A 13,833-nucleotide genomic window follows, 5' to 3' on the forward strand; every position below is an offset into this window, starting at 1 on the left:
AGATACAAAAGTATTAATGCGTACTTGTTTTTCTTTCTTAAACTGATATTAAGAGCAAATATCTTTAGCAGTTTGTATGTAATTGTACTGAAGAAATGCAATACATTGAACAATACCAGGAAAAAGAAGGTAGATAGGAGCAAAGCTGCATGGAGTGGGAGTTTGACACCAAAGACTGGAGCCACAGAAACAAACCAAATGAGCAAGCCAGGATGGTAAATAAGGAAGTTAACTTAAAAATTATGTAATTGTGGACCTAATCTCCTGCTATAAGCTTCATAAAATTACATGGTTATAACAATGAATTGTTATACTGTGACATATTTAATATGCACAATAATAATATCACAAAGATGGATACGAGTTATATGGAAGTAATCCTTCTGTATCTCTTGAATAGCTAGATTATAGGAGTGAGCCACAGTGTCAGGCCTCCTTCTGTATTTCACAGGAATTATTTCTTACAAAAACCTAAGTTGATATCGTAAGATGTGTATAAAAACCCTGTAGCAACTACTAAAATATTTACCACAAAATAGTAAAAAATCATTAAAAAAATTAAAATACTACACTAGAAAATAATCATCTAGTGCAAAAGAAATTGATAAAAGTGAAAGAAAACCAAAACAACAGGAAAATAGGATATGAAATGTGTATGGAAGATGTAATCAATATATCAATAGAACATTCTGTGAGTTGGCTTGACAGTCCAACAGAGAGAGAGAGAACATCAGATATGACAAAAACAGGTCCCATGATGCCTGCAGGAGAGGCACTTTATGTTCAGAGATACACTAGGTTGGTAGGAAAAGAAAGAAGCTCTGTCCACACCACTCTATAAAAGCTACACAGCTATCAACAGGATGGAAGTTTGATTCTGATAAGAATGGACATTTTGAGGCTGGGGATGTGGCTCAAGTGGTAGCATGCTCTCCTGGCATGCGTGTGGCCCGGGTTCGATCCTCAGCACCACATACAAACAAAGATGTTGTGTCCACCAAAAACTGAAAAATAAATATTGAAATTCTCTTTCTCTCTCTCTCTCTTAAAAAAAAAAGAATGGACATTTTTATTAGTAATATTGTCAAGGTATTAGGAAGAAATAGCAATTATAAACATTAGATCAGAATTAATGAAATTGATCATAAAAATATAGAGAAAATATACACAGAAAAGAATTGATACATTAAAAATAACAAGACAGACAAGTAGGTGGGCTTGGCTTATGGATCAGTGATATACAGTGCATGGCTAGCATGTGTGAGGCCCTGGATTCACTTCTCAGCATCACATATAAATAAATAAAAATAAAGGTCCATTGACAACTAAAAAATAGAAAGAAAGAAATATGAAAGAAAGAAAGAAAGAAGCTATTTTGTTAGACTGACAAAGGGAAAATGAAAGACCACCCAAATAACTAAAACCAAAAATGAAAGAGGGGACATAATTACTAAATTTAAAGAAAGAAAAATGGCTACAAATGAACACTATGAATGGTTGTGTGCTAACAAATCAGAAAACCTAGAGAAAATAGATAAGTTTTTGAAAAGACAAAAAATGACTCCAGTTGGCTCAGGGAGAAAACTAAAACCTGAACAGACCTGTAACAAGCTCAGGTGACATTGGTAATCACACGAAGAAAAGCCCATGCCCAGGTGGCATCACAGCTAACTCACCAAATATTTAAAGAACTGACAGCAAACTTTGACAAACCCTTTCAAATAATACAAGAGGATAAAATTCTTTCTGATTCACCTCTTTTAGGAAGGAACCTAGTGATAAAATCAGAGGCAAACACCTCATTAGCCAGAAACCAAGTTCAGGTAGGAGTGTCCTCAGAACAAGGCATTCATTTTGCTATGGATTCCTAATTATGGAACAGCCAAACCTTTACAGAAAACCTTTATATAAAAGGAGAGGGAAAGAGCCTGCCATTGAATACCAGACACTGAAGGGTCTTTGATCATTAAAGTTGGAGCTAGTCTGTGCCCTGCTTTGGGCCTTCTGTGACTTACAAAATCCTTTCACAAGTAAATACATAAAAGGCTGGGGTTTGCTTTAGGGGTTCTAAACCCCAAATTTGGATCCATCTTACAACCAGTAGCTTAGTTTTTGAACAATTAGATCCCAGTGGCCCAGAGGTGGCTGGCATGTTTAAGACCAGGGGTACAACTGTTTTGTTCTTAACGATGACCCCAAATTAACCTTGGGACAGCAGAGGCTCAGATACCCAAAAGTCTAGACAGCCTTAGGAGTCAAGGTCACAACCCCAGATCACATGGAAGATGGACAGATCTATCAGGCCTTCTTATGGCTGCTCCTGTCACATGCTGCAGTTTTGTCAGACTTTAAATATGGTTACTCTTCTCTCAACCACAGCCTCTGTGGAACATCGATGTCAAGAGACTGCTGAGCATACTCACATCAGTGAGGCAGGCCTAAGAGCTGTGCCTCCTGACAGATCAAAGCACATCTCTACATAACATCAAAGTGACCTTCCAGTCCCTGACACCTGCCCATAACCCTGCAAGCATCAGGCTCTGCACTGAGAACTCCCTGCACTGCCTGAACCACAGTGCTGACCCTTCCCATATCCGGCACCAGCCTATACCTCCATTGGCAGAGGCAGGTGGTGTTCTCAGTTCAAGCTTCTCTCATCCCACATCATGGTTGTGTGATCTCCTTCTCCAGGAACCCATTCCCAGCAGCAGATTCTACCAGGGAAAAATGAGGGTGAACAATAACACACACACAAAAAGAAACTGAGTCCCTGGAGTCTCTCTGCCTCCTCCATAGCCAGGTTCCCAAGTAACACTGTCAGCATCTCCATGCTCACTTGTCGTTACTCAGCCAGACACTCATTAATCACACCTTCACCAGCCACATCCCTCCCTATCATGGTCATGGCAAAGTTCCCACAAACCTTCTCACTGAAAATCCAGGAGGGGGCTTTGGTCCACAGTTTATTCAGGAAGTTGGATGCTTTCAACCATCCCCTTCTTGCCTTGGATTTCCATTATTTTTGTGACGTTGCTCTCTGCTCCCTTTGTTTGAACTTCCTAAAGAAGGTGATATAGTGCTAGGAGCCTGGGGAAAAGGCTGTGGTCGTGGCCCTTAAGGACTAAGTCTGTGGCAAATTTCTGGAGATTTAATGACTTCTTCAAGTTGCTTTGATGCCTCTTAAAGACAATGAACTCAGAAAGGAGGAGGCTCCATAGACCTGGCCTTGAGGACAACCTGGAAGGCAAAGGAAGATGAAGGTCTCCTACCCCATCCTGGAGCTCCTGGGGAAGAAGAGCCAGGGTGTAGAGTGGGCAGCTATAGATGGAGCAGTCAGGAAAGGAAGGCTCATGGGAATCAAGAGCAGCTTTGGAGCAGAACTCACAGAACACTCCACAAGCTCCTTGACCTCAAAACCAAAGTCTCCACCATTGAGCCAAGCCTCAGCCTGCCACCACCCTGTTGTAAACACTCAACAGTTGTTGCTTTCAAGGTCTCTGTAAGACTCCTCCCATAAGACACCTCTTGGAAGAAAGCACCTGCCATGTTTATGTGTGGGCTTCACCCTGTGACTGTGGGACAGGGATGCTCCTTAAAGGGTCGAGCCACATCCCAGTAAGTTAAGGTAGCTGGATGGCATTAGCCTAGATTTTATGTTCACAAGGAACCTGGTGTGTTCATGGTTAAAGATGTCTGCTCAGTAGGCAGAACAGGATGGACCCTGCAGTGACCTCTTTCCCTGGGACTTCATTTTGAATAAGGCAGTGTTTACTGTGTCAGGGAGCCAGAACTACCCTGGAACTAGGTGGCTGACTGCTGGCTTCCCTGGGGTTGTCCCTTTGTACTCAGTAAGCATTTCTTAAATTGATGTTCATTTGACCCATGCTAAGGGGCAGCAAATGGAGGAGTTTTGTCTATACTTGGGACAAAGATTGAAAAGAGAGGAATTCTAACCTCTGAGGCAAGGGCAGTGCAGGCAGTGGAAGAGGCCTCAGAAGAGAGCTGATGTGAAATCCTTGGATTCTGCTCCTGGAGGACGCTCTCTTTACAGTAACCCAGAGGCACTGGGTTCCTCTGATTGCAGATTGGCCCAGCCTTGCACTCCCTCACCTGGTCTCTCCTCCATCCTGATTGATGACAGTCTCTGCTACCCCTCACTCTTGCAGTGGTTGCTTGTGCTCGAGTTCACCTGCTCTTCCAGATTCACAATCACACACCTGTATACTGTGGAGGCCTCCAGCCCTGTCCAAGGAGGTTAATCCACAGACAGGACAAGCAACCTGGTGACATAACTCAGGGGCCCTTTCTGATCATTCTAGGGCACAAGCCCTTCCCAGGCAGACATTTGCATTGCCATCTTCATCCCCTTTGGATCAGGTGATGAGATGTTTTTGTGACAATATCCCCATGTCAGCAGGAAGGTGTAGAACATGAGACCTCCACTTTTTCTCTGCAAGAATGTAGAGAAAAAACTGTCCACATCAGGGACAGAGGGAAAATGCACTCCTGGGCCTGGGCTCAAGATCTTATGGCAACCCATGGAGGCCTGGTGCCAGCTACCCAACCAACATCAGCCCTCCATGGCTGAGCCAGGTGCCCCATGGTGTTCTCTCCAGCAGTGGATGGAACTGACCTTGGTACAAGGAAAAGTGGTGGGGTGAAGTGCCACTGAGCTCATAGACACCCACCCCTCAAGTGACCAGGAAAACCAGCTCCTTTCTTTGGATGAGAAGATCACCAAGGGGGTGTGTGTCTCTGATTTCCACTGTTTCTTTGGATTTCCCTAAAGGTACTTGCCATGCCAGTTCTTGGAGGGCAACCATGGAATGATGAGAAGGCAAGGTGGACTCATGACATATGAAAAAGGTACATGCAACAGATCTACTTATGCAGAAAACTGGTGTTTTTTTTTTCAATAGAATTCTCTAAAGGGAGGAGTAATAGTGAGATGACTGCCCCCACAGTGTCTGAAAAATCCATGGAGGACCATTTCAGGACCCCAGAAAACAGCCCACATTAACATCTGCATTATGAGCTTCTACCAGCATTAAACACAGAGCAGCCACCAGCTCAGGGAAAAAAAAAATTCCTCTAGACCCTCTCCCCACTGCACCCTCTCTCCCTTGAGGCTCCCCACTACACTCTCCTTTGCTCCCTTCCTCCCCAGACAAATGCTGGGTCACAGGGAAAGCCACCATCATGTGTGGCAGATGTTGGTAGCTGTTCATCTGACAGCCAGTCTCCATTTATGTCCTTGCAGGAAAACCCTGATGTGGTGGGAGGGGCCTAGCAGCATGCCCAGCCACTCTTAGGCAGCCCTTTGTAGCCAAGGTTTCCATGCCAGCAATTCAACCCTCTGAGGATCAAAACTACAGGATATAGCTGCACCTGTCCTACACCTGCAGTTGTCCTCCTCATTATGCCTGAATGATACAGTGTGGCAACTCTGCCCAGAGTCTGTGGGCTTTACCAGATATTATGAGTGACCAGAGAGGACTGAAGTCCACAGGAGGTGGTATATGGACCCCATGCAAACTCGGACATCCTACAGAAGGGTCTTGAGCATTGTGCAATTTTGGTATCCTAGGAACATCTTTGGACCCAGCTCCCCACAGACACCTACTGATGGCTGACACCACATTCTCCACTTCCCCAGGGGCAGGCCTGGGAACAAGAGCAGCGATGTCATTGGGCAACAGTCATAGATGTTGGTTGACATTTCTGGAAGTGTGCCTTAAGGGAAGCAGACTCCAATGCACAAGGGTGTTTGCCCCGTCTCTCCATTCTTTCTTCTGAGTGAAGTATAAATCTGTTCCCATGACTGTAGCAGCCAGAATTTGTAAAATTCTAGATGCTCAGACATACTGAATCCACCAGACTAACACCTACTTGAGGAGATTCTGGCTTTAAATATACCCCTGTCTTGGTATTGTCAGTGTTTTCTGGGGTTCCTACTACATGCATCTGACCTTGATCCCTACAAAAATTTACCCTCAGATCACTTATGCTCAAGTCCCTCCAATCCAGCTTTTTTTCCAGAGTCCATCAAAACACTTTATCCAAGTCACTGATGGTGTCCCTGGGCAACAGACCTGGGACAGCTTATGCCTTTGCCTGCTCTCTTTGCAGCATGCAGCCTGCTACCTCCTAGCCTAGGTCTCCTTCTCCTGGCTGTGTGGGGTCATGCTTTCCTGGTTCTCCTGCTACAGCTCTGCCATGGTTTTCAGGACTGATCATTCATCAACCTGTTCAATGCAGGAGTCCTTCAGGCCTGGTTAATAAGACATCTTTTCTTCTCATAATTTTTACTGAGAAAATCTCATTTTATACATGGCTTCAGTTATTATTATCAAACCTCCAGTTGCACCCAGAAGTCTATATCTCTAGGCAAGAAATGAAATAGTGTTCAGAAAAGTGTATGAAGTACTGAATACATGGCATACTTTAAGGGCATCTGAGAGGCAGGCCACTTACCCCGTAGACACAGCCCTGGGTATGAGGCCATGTGTTGCAGTCCCTGAGCTTGCTCTATGTCCCACTCCTTGATTGGTCACTGCAAGAGCAGTTAGCAGAAATTGCATTGGTGGCTGCCTGTATTCTGTTTAGCTATTACCTCAGTATATATACATGGTAACTACAAAGTAAAATCAGACCTGTTTCCTGCTTGGTCTCCAGAGGTCTTGAATAGGGACTCCATAGACACACTCTACTCTTTTTTGTGGACCTCCTCACTGAATGAGAATGACCATATGCAGGAGGTGAAGATTCTAAAAGTCAGCCCTCAAGATTCGTGTCAGGGGCACAGCAATAACAAACCAGCAAGAAGCAGCCACCACGGCTATCACAAGTGAGCACTGATGCAGGGGAGACCCCTCCCCATGCCTGCATATGTTCAGTCCATTATGGCACAACCTGAGAGAAAGAAACCATCAGCTCACCTTATACAGAGGAACCTAAGGCATGCAGAGCTGAATGACCTCACCTGAGCTATGGCAGAGCCATGGGAGCCAGGCTCAGGCCCTGGGAACTGGCCTCTCACCCACAGAGATGCTAACATATGTCCAAGTCAAGGACATGGCCTGCAGTGCCATTCAAAGAGCCAGTGGAAAATGGGAGGAAACCTCATTCCCACCAGCCAAGGACAAGGAGACAGCTCGCTCCATAGGGTGGCAGCAGCTGAGGGTGGGAACAATCTTCAGGGAGGTGCCCAAGGCTCAGACAGAGGCAGGATGATGAATCTACACACAGCAGCACCAAGCATGAGGTGAACACCAGCCACCAGTGGGTTGTCTGTAGGAGGGTGCTGGCAGGAGCGCACGCTCTGTCTGTGCTCCACTCTAGTTTTTCTTTTTTGAAGATAACATTCACTCTATCACTTTTATATAATGTTAACTTTAAAAGTCATTGGCAAATAAGCTGATGACAAACAGAGGATTCATGTGATGTGATCCCCAACATGAGTTACCAGAGACAGTGTGAACCACAGAGTGGGAGAGTCACAGGTGGTGGCTGGGGGGAAAGAGGAGGTGGCAAGTTTCCCCCCGGAGCAGGTATGTTTCCTATACATGAGAAGGATGGCCCCTGGAGGCCACTGGACTGTGTAGAGAAGGACATACCCTGGAGGCCTCTGGACAGCATAGGGAAGCATGACCCCTGGAGGCCACTGGACAGAGTTTGGAAGGATGGCCCCTGGAGGCCACTAGACAGAGTGGGGAAGGGTGGCCCCTGAAAGCCACTGCACAGCATGGGGAAGGATTGCCCTTGGAGGCCACTGGACAGTGTGGCACATCATAAACACTGCCCTTCTCTGCCCTGCACATGTGTTGGGAAGCAGCTGGCCCAGTGTGTTGTTGCCACAGTGAGGAGCATCATCTGGGACATAAGTGACTCTTCTCAGAGCTTCTTTTTTCAGATCAGCACTCCAAATATGTAAAATGAAATCACTGGACTAGACTCCAGGGAGCACAGGGTGGGCACTGTGGGGAAAGGTGGAGGGCAGTGCAGCGGGAGGCAGCAGGGGCCTGAGCCCCTTCTAGCCCAGATGCATTGCCCTGAGCAAGGCACAAGGTGGTCCTGCAACTGCTGCCAGGCCCATGGCAGTGCAGAAGACAAGAGCCAGGCATCCACATGTGGCACCTCCACCCTCCACTCTGCAAAGGGCATGGAACTACTGGAAGCAGAGAGCAATGGGGGGGTTTCCGCATTTGCAGAATAGATGTGGACACAATGACCCTAGCCTGCTCCAGTGGGAGCGAGGGTTAAAGCGATAACAAACCAAGTGTGGGGCTTGACACAGCCTGGGTGTCCCCAAGTTATCAACCACCGCCATGATCTAGGTATACTCAAAGCCATCATCTCAGAGAGCACCATTAGTATAGATGGAAGTCCCCCTTCACACATAGCGCCCTCAAACTTCCAAAGCCAGCATGCCCCTCACAACCTCCAGGAAGCACACAGACCCAACACATCTGGCAGGGCAAACAAGGTGGGCATCGTGAGCACTGCTCAGAAACACTGGGTCATATGCAGCGGGTGTGCTGCACAGTTCCATCTGTCTGGGGAACAGTCACCTGTCTTCCTCTCTATACTCTCTTGAAACCCAAGCTCTGAGCTCTAGGCTTGATCTAGGTTCCAACAGTGCAGGTCCCAAAGCATCTGTAACTAGGCACAGTTTTCTTAAGGAAAACCTGTGTTTTATCTGGGAAAAAGATGAATAAAGCCTGGAATTCTGGTGCCACTTGAGGAACAATCATCAAACAGGTGGCTATTTTTTTTCATTTTTCACAATAGCCAAGATATGGAATGTGCATAGGTGGATAAAGAAAATGTGGTGGCTATACATGATGGAATATTATTCAGCCATAAAATATAACAAAAATCTATCATTTGTAGCAACATAGATGACCTCGAGGACCTTAGTTTAAATGTCATGAGCCAGGCAAGTAAGACAAATATAGCATATTCTCATCTACACATGGCACCTAAACAGTAGATTTTCATAGGAGCAGAGCTGGGAGGGAAGAGGACACTGATGGGTGCCAGGTGCTATTGGAGAGTATGAGGAACTTTTAATGTTCTACAGAGTGCAATGGGTGATTGACCACTGTATATTTCAAAAGAGCTGATAGGAAGGATTTTGAATGTTCTCAATACAAAGAATAAATGTTTGAGGTGGTGGATTGACCAGTTGTCATCTCTTGATTGCATATAACATGAATGTGTTGAAATAAATTGTCCTCATTTACAGGTGAGGAAACCATGCTACAGAGAAAAAGTAGCTTTTGTGAGTTACACAACCTATTTGTGGCAGCACCAGGATTTGACCCTGTGCTTCAGAGTCCATGTCTTAACCACTGGGATCCACTACCTATAGCTTGAAAGATCAGTCCAGCAATTTCTCTGTATGAATCAAGGAAATCATGTTTCACAAACCAGGATAAAGTTCCCCAGGTTCTCTCTTGGTCCAGGAGATACTGCATTTGGGGAGAGAAGATCACAACATTTCAAACTCTCTTGGTGTTCACAAAGACAGACCCTGTCTCCAGCCTCATGCAGCCCCCAGCCCTATCTGCTTTCACATTGTGCCCACAGGACACTGCTGACAGGCTGTTGGATTTTCAAGGCCTGGTGAGACCTAGATACCCCTGTTTCCAAACACTACCTCAGGGCTGGAGAAGAACCCAGGCCACTTCTATTCACCCTGGCCCTGTGTAGCAATCAGTCAGAAATGCAACAGGAGGCATGAGCACACCCGCTGTGGTCCCCTGCCTGATATCCACAGCATTGAGAGGAGACCTCAGCAAATCCCGTGCACAGCCAGTCTTGTATCTGGGCCTCGCTGGAGCCCAATGCAGTGTGTCACATCCCATTACAAAAGACATGGTTCAGACAGACAATCACCTAGATTGGAAGATCAAGGCTTTCCTGGGCCTGGAAATACTGAGAGAGGAGGCATACAACAGGGACAACAGCCATGCGTCACATGCCAATAGAATAACTAATCACCATGCAGAGCTCTGTCCAGGACTGAACCTTGTCACCTCTGGCAATCAGCCAAGTGGCCAGAATATGGGCAGAGCTCCAAGCCCCCTCCCCTGCTTTGTACTTCTGCTCCCACTGCCCCAGACAGGGGAAGCCATAGGTGCTTCCCAAGCCCATCATGAAAGCTGCCACTTCCCCTGACCTGCCTCCACCTCCCAGCCCCAAGTCTTCATCTGGGCACATGGGTCTTCCTTCCTTTTCTGTCCCATATGAGCTCCCCACTCTTCTGCCTCTTTGGAGTCTCTGCCAAGAACAGAGATGGTGGCAACTTCCCACCATGGCCAGCTCTGAAGAGAGCCTTGCTTGATTCATTTATTTCCAGCAGCTCAATGAGGTTTTTTTCTGGCTGTTACATAAAACAAAATAAACCATTGAGGTGCTTTCATGGTGCAGCACAGACCCTTCCAGAGGAGCCCACCAAGAGTGTAAAACAAGGCCTCTTGACTGGCACACGTAGGCCAAGACCCCAGCCTCACCCTCCTCCTGGGGTGTGACCTTGGTCAGGAAATCAACCTCCCAGCCTTGGTTTCCACACCCATAGATTGAACAGGAGTGACACCTTGCTGGTGGCTGTGATCTCACAGAGAGATTCAGGTGAAGGCCCAACCCAGGACTGGGCACAGGACAAACAGCAGCTTAAAAAACACAGAGCACAAAGGCCTGGCCACCCGAGAACATGCACTGAACACAGTGAGAGCCAGGCTTGTTGGGGAACTTTGTATGAATCATCCAACCCAGCCCTGAGTCCACTCCTTCACTGCTCCCAGTCACAACTCCCCTCCCCACACACATTGATTGGAGGTGCTGTGTTGTGGGCCAGCACCTAGACCTCCTTCCAGTGCTCCACCCCTTTATTCCAACCTGTGTCAGGGCTTCCATATCCAATGACCCACAGGAGCCAGGCTGGTAGTATGGGACATGAGGGAGGGACAAGAACTGTGTTCAATCAGAGCCAAAGATGCCCAGCTGCCAGGTCTTCATAGCTGCAGAGGAAAGAGCATGTGCCCCCTTCTTGCTGGTGGAGGTGGCAGCTCACTCACAGCTCTCCAGAGACACTATGTGGGCTCAAGAGAGGTAATCCAGGTTTAGCCCTCCACAGGCATTTGTAAATGAAGGTTTATTGAGGCCAGTGGCATTCACTCACTGTGGCTTCTTTCACACTGTACCAACAGACCCAAGAGGCGCCCAGGTTTGGGGTGGCCCACAGTGCCACCTCCCAGCCAACCCATTCCAGAAGCTCGCTGCCTGGTCTGTCTCCTGGATCTCTCCTCTTCCTGAGGGGATTACTACATGCCCATGGAGAACTGCAGAGTTCTTACCCCAGGACAGTTAAGCACACACACAGCAATAGCAGACCCCATGGGTTTCTGAATGGCTGCCAGAAGGCCTGGTCTGGCCAGGAGGGTCTGCTGGCTTGTTTAGTCAAGCACATGTGGTGACTGGACCATGAATACTACTTCTTGGAGCATTTTCTAACGAGGGCCTGCAACAGTATGCCACTGACAACTCAGATCAAGGCATAAGAATCCCTTAAAAACAGAACCATCAGAAAGGACAAGCTGTCTTCTAAACTCCAAGGGAGAACAGACCACTAACTTAGGTCACAGCTAGTGAAGGCAGACAGAGGTGGCACTGGGTCCATGACACCAACCCTTGGTGCTGGGTCACCTCTCTGTCTCCCAACTCCCACACTTCCCCCCCTCATGCTCCCTTACCAATGCCCAGCCCACCTCTGCACACATGTGAGGGCATCAGCTCCCTCCCTCTGGATAAAACCTGTCTTGGCCACTTTAATGCCTGGCCATGTTTATCTTTGACAACCCCCAGACAATGACCAACACCATCTCTCAGCCCATAACTCTGGGTTTCTAAGAACTGACTGCCACTCCACCAGACCAGGCAAAGTCTCTTTCTAGAGAGTGAAGTGGTCTGTCCTTTTGCTGCTGGTCAGGGAGACCTGAAAGGTGGTTGTATTCCTTTCACGTTTGAGGTTCAGCAGGACAGGGAGGATGATGTTCTCGTCCAGGCTCAACAGAAACCACAGCAGGTTGTCATAGGTTGGGTAGACCTCCACACTGTGAATGCTCTCCCGGGCAGAGGGTGCCTGCGTGAGAATGTCCTGACCCAAGTGAATCTTGTCCTCCCACTTGTCCTCCTCCTCCAGGAGATGCTGGCCCACCTCATCAGCCAGATGGAAGCTGAAGAAGAGCTCCATGGCCGTGCCCCCCAACCAGCAGGGCCAGGATTTCCTTGGGCTCCAGGTCCAGGTTGGAGCTGAACCATTCATGAAGCAGCTCCAGCTTGGCCATGCACAGCTGGGGGACCACCTGCAGCTGGCAGGTGGTCACCACCTCCTTGGCCTCAGGAAAGGCAAACAACTTGATGCAGAGTAGATCCTTGACAGGGTCAGTGTCATCCCAGACATTCCTGTGACATAAAACTACACTTTGGATCTGTTGGAGTAGATGGAGCTGTGGAGGATGTGGGACTTTAGCTTCCAGTTGAAGGGAAACTTCTCTAAGTTACCAAAGAGAATGAGCATCAGCAGGAGCTTTATGGAGAATGGGCCATAGCTGGTGCTGACTGAAGACAGGCTGCAGGTATTGTGGATAAAGAACTCCACACAGGTCTGTAGGCTGGTGTTGCATGTGAGGTCCTGCTTGGCTTGGTTCTGTGAGGAAATGACCCAATCGAGTCCCTGCCCACCACTAGTGCCAGCCACAGTGAAAGTCCTATAATTCCACAAAATGTGTTTGCCAGGACTGTCCCCAAAACTGTGTGGAGTGGGAAGGAGCCCAGATGGCCCCTAATCCCATGGCCCTTAGGCACACAACTGCCTCCCCAAAGGGCAAACATTACTCCTCCAGATCTCGATCTCACAGACAGAGCCCCATACCCAAGCATGGGGTCATCTTCATGGCCAATTACCCTACAAAGCACTGACAGCACCCACCAAGCCCACCAACCACATGAGGCCCACCCAGTTTTAGGATGTGGCAGCTCATGCTTCTCTCCCTTCAGTGGGTGACACAACTCAGATACTGAAATACATGCAGAATCATTGCAAGGAGGGCAAATCTTTGGCTTGACACTTCCACTATTAGAAATCTCTCCTTTTGAATATCAGGTTGGGATTGGGTGTGTAGAGATCCCTCTACAAGGTCATTTGCTGCCTGGGCTAGAACTGAGCAAACTACAGTGTTTTCTGGAGCCCATGCTGGGACTTGAACCCCAAGCTCAACCATATCCGACTGAGAAACCTGCCAAAGAAACTGAAACTCTCTGTGCCTCAGATGTCCTGACATAAAGTAGAATATAAATGCAGTTCTTACCTCCCTGGATGCAGTAAGGATCTATGAGTTAATAAATATGAAGCAATGAGAAGAGTACTGGCCTACATAAATGATCCATCAATATGTACCCACTATTATCACCATACATCACTGTACCCAGACAAAAGCCCAATCAATAGGAGGCCTGATATTGTTACAGGGGCATAGAAAGATCCATGGGTGCAGGAAGTAGTAATGTGAATATATTTAAATATAAAAACACTAATACTCATGAGGTATGTCCACAATGTGTCATGAAATATAAAAAACAAGTTATAACTGGTCATCATGATAGCTCGAGTGTGTCCCTCAGAAGTACATATGAGGAACCTTACCTCCCCCACAAGGGAGCGTTTGGCAGTGGAGCCTTGTGGGATTTACTTAGGTTGTGGGGGAGCCTCATAAATAATGCCTGCCTTTCCTAAGGGAAGGGGGAGCTGAGTGTCATTTTCTCCTCTGG

At 47.3% G+C, this 13,833-nt stretch overlaps 1 pseudogene; it reads right to left on the reverse strand.

Moving 5' to 3' along the window:
* Positions 1-12,256, reverse strand: part of LOC143637858 (uncharacterized) — a 112,234-nt pseudogene extending 99,978 nt beyond the window's left edge.
* Between the last annotated feature and the right edge of the window lie 1,577 nt (positions 12,257-13,833).

This window comes from Callospermophilus lateralis, chromosome 14, assembly GCF_048772815.1.
Source record: "Callospermophilus lateralis isolate mCalLat2 chromosome 14, mCalLat2.hap1, whole genome shotgun sequence".
In the NCBI taxonomy this organism is placed as follows: Eukaryota; Metazoa; Chordata; class Mammalia; order Rodentia; family Sciuridae; genus Callospermophilus; species Callospermophilus lateralis.